Source organism: Carlito syrichta, unplaced genomic scaffold (assembly GCF_000164805.1).
Source record: "Carlito syrichta isolate Samal-C Ts95f unplaced genomic scaffold, Tarsius_syrichta-2.0.1 Scaffold111595, whole genome shotgun sequence".
Taxonomy (NCBI): Eukaryota; Metazoa; Chordata; class Mammalia; order Primates; family Tarsiidae; genus Carlito; species Carlito syrichta.
The window spans coordinates 35,234-42,284 of NW_007055691.1; the positions used below are offsets into that span (position 1 = coordinate 35,234).

At 51.9% G+C, this 7,051-nt stretch overlaps 1 pseudogene; it reads right to left on the reverse strand.

Annotated features, from left to right (window-relative positions):
• Nucleotides 1-572: 572 nt before the first annotated feature.
• Nucleotides 573-7,051, reverse strand: part of LOC110596686 — a 24,186-nt pseudogene continuing 17,707 nt past the window's right edge.

Genomic DNA, 7,051 nt, shown 5'->3' on the forward strand with positions numbered 1-7,051 from the left:
ACTCCAACTCAAAAAAAAAATAAAAATAAATTTAAAAATTAGCTGGGTGTGGTAGTGGGCGTCTGCTACTTGGAAGGCTGAGGCGGAAGGATCGCCAGAGCCCAGCAGGTCGACAGAGTAAGACTCCAAATCAAAAAATAAAAAATAAAAAGAAATAAATGGTGGGTGGTATCCAAGATTGCAGGGAAGTGGGGAAGAGAAGGCTTAGGCAGAGTCCACCAAATCTGGCTATTAGTTGATCGCTGGTGGGTTTAGTCATGTCCATGGAGAGTGGCTGGGGTAGGGGAATAGGAGGAGGTGAAAACTGAGAAGGAGTATTGTCCAGTCTTCTGGAAAGCTTGGCAGCAGAGGCAAGGAGAAGGAGCTGTGGTGTAGGGGACGTGGGCCAGGATGATCCCTCCCTCCCTCCTGCCTTCTCTTCTTCCCTCTCTTTCCCGCCCCCCTCTCTTTTTCCTCTCTCCCTCCCTTCCTTCCACCGTCTCTTCTTCCCTCTCTCCTTCTCTCCCTTCCTTCCTTTTTTTTGAACAAAATCTCAAGATTTTATTCTCTTCATAATTAAACAAAATATGACATTAGAACTGGATCGCTTGGCCCTTTTTCTTTTTATTTCCTCCCAGTTCAAAATGCTTGCATCTCTCTTTTTTTTCTTTGAGTCTCACTCTGTCGCCCAGACTGGAGGGCAGTGGCACGCTCCCGGCCACCACAGCCTCGACCTGCTGCGCTCCAGTGATCCTTCCGCCTCAGCCTTCCAAGTAGCCAGAACTACAGGCATGTGCCACCATGCCCAGCTAATTTTTGATTTATTGTAGAGACGAGGTCTTGCCAAGTTTCCCCGGACTGGTCTTGAACCCGCAGGCTCAGGCAATCCACTTGCCTCTGCCTCCCAAAGTGCTGGGATTACAGGCTAAGCCACCAAGGCCGGCCGGCCTGCTTGCATCTCTTAATAGCCAGCATTCTCTTAGATCTGCAGTTGGGCTCAACTCAATGCACTCAAGTCTCAGCACAATCTTCTTTGTCGTTTTAGCCTTTTTCAGGAAAATCGGCTTAGTCTGCCCACCATAGCCACTTTGCTTCCTGTCATAACGCTGCTTTCCCTGGGCATAAAGAGAATGCTTGCGCTTCTTGTACTGTGTCACTTTGTGGGGTTGGAGCTTGCCACATTTCTTACAGAAAGTTCAGTGAGTTTTAGGAACATTCACTATTTTTGTGAGAGCGCTATCAGCACGGAAACATTCCCTTCCTTTTTTTTTTTTTTTTTTTTGAGTTGGAGTCTCACTTTGTCACCTAGACTGGAGTGCAGTGGCCGCTCCCGGCGAAGGAAGTAGGCTGGGCGCCGTGGCTCAGCCTGTAATCCCAGCACTTTGGGAGGCTGAGGCGAGAGGATTGCCTGAGTTCAGGGGTTAGAGACCAGCCTGTGACAATTTGGCGAGACCTTGTCTCTACAATACATCACAGAAACTAGCCAGGCATGGTGGCGTGCTTCTGTAGTCCCAGCTACGTGGAAGGCTAAGGCAGAAGGATCGCCTGAGCCCAGCAGGTCGAGGCTGTTGTGGCCATGAGCATGCCACTGCACTCCAGCCTGGGCGACAAGAGTGAGACTCCAACTCAAAAAAAATAAAGAATTAAAAAATTAAAAATAAAGGAGGAAGTGACTAGAACATGGCTGTAGGTAGAGGGGAGAAAATCCAGCCTGGGATGGGTGGGAGGCACATTCAGAGCACAAGCAGGAGGCTCGGTGCTGGGCAGAGGGGGCACCACCTCCATCTCCAAGGAGAAGGGAAGGGTGGGAACGGTATCCATAATGGGTGGAGGGCCTGGTTAAGGATGGCAGCAGTGGGGGCCCCTTGGGGTACCAAGAGTTTATGATTCTGGAGACCGGCAGAAGGGAAGGAGTGACGATGTCCTCTGTCCTCCACTCCTATTGCTCTGGTCTCTCATATCCTCTTCTTCTCTGAAGTCTCTTCCTTAACCTGGGACCCCCTCCCCCAGGAAGCCTTTCCTGACTGACACTTCAATCTATCCCCTTCCCCGCAACTGGTTCAGTTCCCCATGCCTTCTCTTCCCCAGCACAGAGGCCAACAACCCTCTGTTTTAGAGTCCCTCTGTCTCTAGTCTCAGATGGGAGGATATGTGGAGAGGTTGCGAGGGGAAGAGAACGCTGTGTCTGTAAAGCGTGGTGTCTCTCTCAGGACTACCCCTCCCCAGCTCCCAGGCTTAGCCCACAAGAGGGTGCTCGGACAGAAGAGGCCTGGCTGCATGGTGTGGGCAGCCAGCCCAGCAGGCCTCAGGGCCCTCAGGGTCAGGCACTCATGGCTCCGCCCCCTGCCAGAACCTTTGATCCCAGCCATGGTGGCTCCAGCCTCCGTTACCATGGCCACCGCTTAGTTTGGGAGTAAACAGAGTTCCTCTTCCTCCTGTTCAGCTTCCTGACACCCAAGTGTCTCCCAGGGATGGGCTGGAATGTCAGGTGTCCAGCCTCCCACTCCCACCCCCCAGGGAGGCCTGAGGACGATGAGTCACCGAATTTCAGCCCTTTCCCACCCCCCTGCTCCCTCCAGCCCCATCTACATCCTGCTGGAGCTGGAGAGGGGTGGAGAGAAGGGCTGGGACTCACCTGGGTAGGGGAGGAGGCTTCCTGTCTGGAAGGACCTCCCGCAGGCTGTGTCCGCCCTAGGCCCAGCTTCAATCCCTGGTATTCGTGAGAACAATCACAGCTTCTTTCTTCCCTTATCTTCTGGATCCTGGGGGTCCAGGATGAGGGACAGGAGGAGAGGGAGGAAAAGGAACGTGGGCGAGAGGAGGTGGGGATCAGAGCAGAGAAGGTGACGCATCTAGATGAGACCGAAGAATAGATTCATTCATTCATTCATTCAATCAATCATACACATTTCTGTGCTGAGGGAAACAAAAACGTGTGTAAGACCCGACCCTGCTTTTGAGGGAGGTGCTCCGGGCTGGCATGAGGGCCCTGGACTTAAGGTCCAGGACCCTGGATAGAGAGCCCTGACTACCACTTGCACTGAGCCTGGAATGAGGCTCATCCCTAAATTAGGATAACACCGCTGTGCTCCCAAGGTCATGGTGAGGTGCAAATGAGAAGAACATGGAGAAACACCTCCTTAATAGCCTGTCAAATAACTGTGGGTCAGGTTTACAGTCAGGGAGGGGAGCTCAGAGAAACCCACAGGCAAGTGGAATCCAGCCCAGGGGTGTAACAAAGGCCTGTTCTTGGGGTCTCTGTGGGAGCGGCCACTTCCGGCAGAGGTGACTGGGGCAGGCTTTGTGGTGAGGCACCCGGTGCGTGGTTTTCATTCAGCAAATGTTTGCAGAATGAATGGGGCATGCTGGAGCCAGGGCCCGCAGGAAGAGTAAGGTTTCAAGCAGGTGCAGGTGACAAGGAGGTGCTTCGGGAGGGGAGGGCAGGGCACAGCCCCAGGGGTGGATGGGGAGGGCAGGGAGGGCAGCTTATGCCCGGCGAGAGGCTCAGCTGCCAGATGAGAAATTTGACCTTTATTCTGAAGGCACCAGAAAGCTGTGAGTTGGGCAGTGACAGGATCAAAGCCATGTTTGTGGAAGATCACTCTGGCTGTGCACGGAGAGGACATCTTGGAGCCCAGCGGCGGGGGGGGGTACGATCTGAGCCGGGGAGTGCGTACGTGTCTAATAGGCTCAGGGCAGCAATGATGTCACCCCCTCTACTCCACAGAGGGGCCCTTTCACACCAGCATGTCTCCAGGGCAGATCTCACCTGTCAGCAAGGAGGGTCCTCCTTGGCAGGGAGGTAGGGAATTTCTCAGGGACACTGGAATGAGAGAACACTGCCTCTTTTCTCTTCTTCCCCTCCACGGGGCCCAGCTCAGAGTAATAGGAGCAGGGAGAGGAAGAGAGGGCTGGGACTAGAACCCAGGTCCTTTTGGTTGCTCTCTCCAGCGTCTGTCCTCTAAGACAGAGGGTGAGTCAAGCGCCGTCTTTCATGCTAGAGAGGCATTTCCTAGGGGGAGAGAGAGAAATAATTAGGTCCCAATAAGAACTGTGCAGAGGCCAGGGGCAGTGGCTCACACCTGTAATGCCAGCACTTTGGGAGGCTGAGGTGGAAGGATTACCTTGAGGCCAGGAGTTCGAGACCAACCTGGGCAACATAGCGAGACCTCATCTACAAAAAAAAAAAAGCAACTGTGCAGACACCCAGGAGCTCAGTGACAGAAGAATAATTGTTTTCTCTTCTTTTTTTTTTTTTTGAGACAGGGTCCCACTCTGTACCCCAGGTTGGAGGGCAGTGGCATGATCCTGGTTCACCTCAGCCTTGACCTTCTGGGCTCAAGCAATCCTTCTGCTTAAACCCCTCCCCACCTCCCCCAGTAGCTGGGACTACAGGCATGCACCATCATGTCCAGATAATTTTTGTATTTTTTGTGGAGACGAGGTCTCATTATGTTGCTCAGGCTGGTCTTGAACCTGGGTTCAAGCAATTCTCCCACCACAGCTCATGTAATCCTCCACTGGGATTACAGGATTGAGCCATCGCTCACCCAGCCTAGAGGGATAGATAATTGAGGTGACAGTGTTGCCCAGTTTTGGCCTGACTTTCCTGGGAAATTTCTGACCTGGGACTGGCTGGTAGGAATCTGAGGAAATGATCATCCTCACCTACCTCTCTGCCCCCACCTCTGCCAAAGAGATGCCTTGGCTCCCGTCTCATTTCTGGATGGACCACACACACCCTGGAGTGACTCAAGTGTCCCAACCCCCAGCCCTGACTCAGCAAGCCCTTGGGAACAAAGGGATAGCTCTCCTGGTTCTGCGGAGGTGGGAGATAACGTTTATGGCCCAAGACAGGCTCATACCTCCTGGTGCTGCATTCCTCTCTGGGCCTGGCCTGGTCTTATTCAGACGTTCCAGGAATTGCAGCCCTTGTGAGCACACCACTTACAGAAAGCCGCTCAGCTCCTCCTCACCTGGAGGTTATCTCTTCCACCCTCCCGGCCTTGCCTCACAGAGGCCTGCACCTCCTCTGTTTCTCGGCTTCTGGGTAGGATGGCCTGCTCTAGGTCTGAGAGAGAAGAGGTCCATCGTCCCTGGCACTCACTTCTGCTCTCACTACTCCTTGGGCTAGTAAGTCCTTCCTTCGGTCCATTGTTTTGCTCCCTTTTGGTGCTTAGGTGGGGAGAGGACACTGCTAGTTCATTGGCTGTTAATGCAGATTCTGGGCCGGGTGTAATGACTCATGCTATAATCCCAGCACTTGGGGAGGCTGAGGTGAGAGGATTGCCTGAGCCCGGGGGTTTGAGGCCAGCCTGGACAGCTTGGTGAGACCTCGTCAAACCTCGACAAACCAAGAAAAATTAGCTGGATGTGGTGGTACATACCTGTAGTTCCAGCTACTTGGAAGACTGAGCGGAAGGATCACCTGAGCCCAGCAGGTCGAGGCTGCAGTGGCCAGTAGTGTGCCACTGCACTCCAGCCTGGGGGACAGAATGAGACTCCGACTCAAAAAAAAAGATTCTGGGGTAAGACTGGGGTGTGTCTCACCGCAGGAGCCCTTTAGCTGAGGGGAGGGAGGCAAAAGACAAAGGAAAGGGTGAATTCTTGGACAAGGGTACAGAGGCTTCTCCTATCAAGGAGAGTCTTATACAGATATTGGACAAATATTATTATCCTATGATTTATTTTACATATGAGAGAACAACAGCTGAGAGCCCAAATCAGGGACAATTTCAAGTGTAATGTTTTACCCAACATTGCAATCACTTTCTAAAAACCAAATTAATTAAACTGTAATTAACAAAACAAATAACTTCAATAGTTTCCTAAAAATTAATAATTAAGAATAAAAATAATTTTAGAAATAAATTATCCTGGCCGGGCACAGTGGCTCACGACCGTAATCCCAGCACTTTGGGAGGCCGAGGCAAGAGAATTGCTTGAGCCCAGGAGTTCAAGACTAGTCTGGGTAACATAGTGAAACCTTGCCACTAAATTAAAAAAGAAAGAAAGAAGCCCGGCATGGTGGCTCACGCCTGTAATTCCAGCACTTTAGGAAGCTGAGGTGAGAGGACTGCCTGAACCCAGAGTTCGAGACTAGCCTGGGCAACTTGGTGAGACCTCATCTCTACAATAAATCAAAATATTAGCTGGGCAAGGTGGTGTATGCCTAGGGTTCCTTATTTGGAAGGTTGAGGCAGAAGGAGCCCTTGAGCCCAGCAGGGTGAGACTGCGGTGGCTGTGAGCGTGCCCCTGCATTTCAGCCTGGGAGACAGAGTGAGACTCTGACTCCAAAAAAAAAAAAAAGATGTGGGGTACAATTCAGGATTAGGTATATAAGTGGTCATCATACAGGTAAAATTTGGGGCTCCCTTTGGTCCCCACTTGACCTGGTTTGAGATCAGGTACTCCTATTGATGTTGTGTCCCCCCCACCTCCCCTGGCAGTTTCCTGCTACTGCCAAACCCTTTCTTTCTTTCTTTTTTTTTTTTGAGTTGGAGTCTCCCTCTGTCCCCCAGACTGGAGTGCAGTGGTTGCTCCCGGCCACCGCAGCCTCGACCTGCTGGGCTCCGGCGATCCTTCTGCCTCAGCCTTCCAAGTAGCCGGAATTACAGGCGCGCCTACCATGCCCGGCTAGTTTTTTTGATTTTATTGTAGAGATGAAGTCTCGCCTGCCCGGGCGGGTCTCGAATCTGCGGGCTCAGGCATTCCACTCACCTCAGCCTCCCAAAGGCATGGGATTACAGGCTGAGGCACCGAGCCCGTCTGCCAAACCCTTTCTTATAGTTTTATGGTAAATATTCAGGGTCCGCTTATGAGTGAGAACATGTAGTACTCAGTTCTTGGTGTCTGTGATAGATCACTGAGTATGATAGACTCTAAATCCATCCAAGTCGCTGTGAAACCCACATGTTTGTTCTTCTTCATGGCTGTGTGATATTCCATTGCGTATATGTACCACATTTTAAAAAATCCAGTCCACTTTCTTTTTTTTTTTTTGAGTTGGAATCTCACTCTGTCGCCCAGACTGGAGTGCAGTGGCTGCTCCCGGCCACCGCAGCCTCGACCT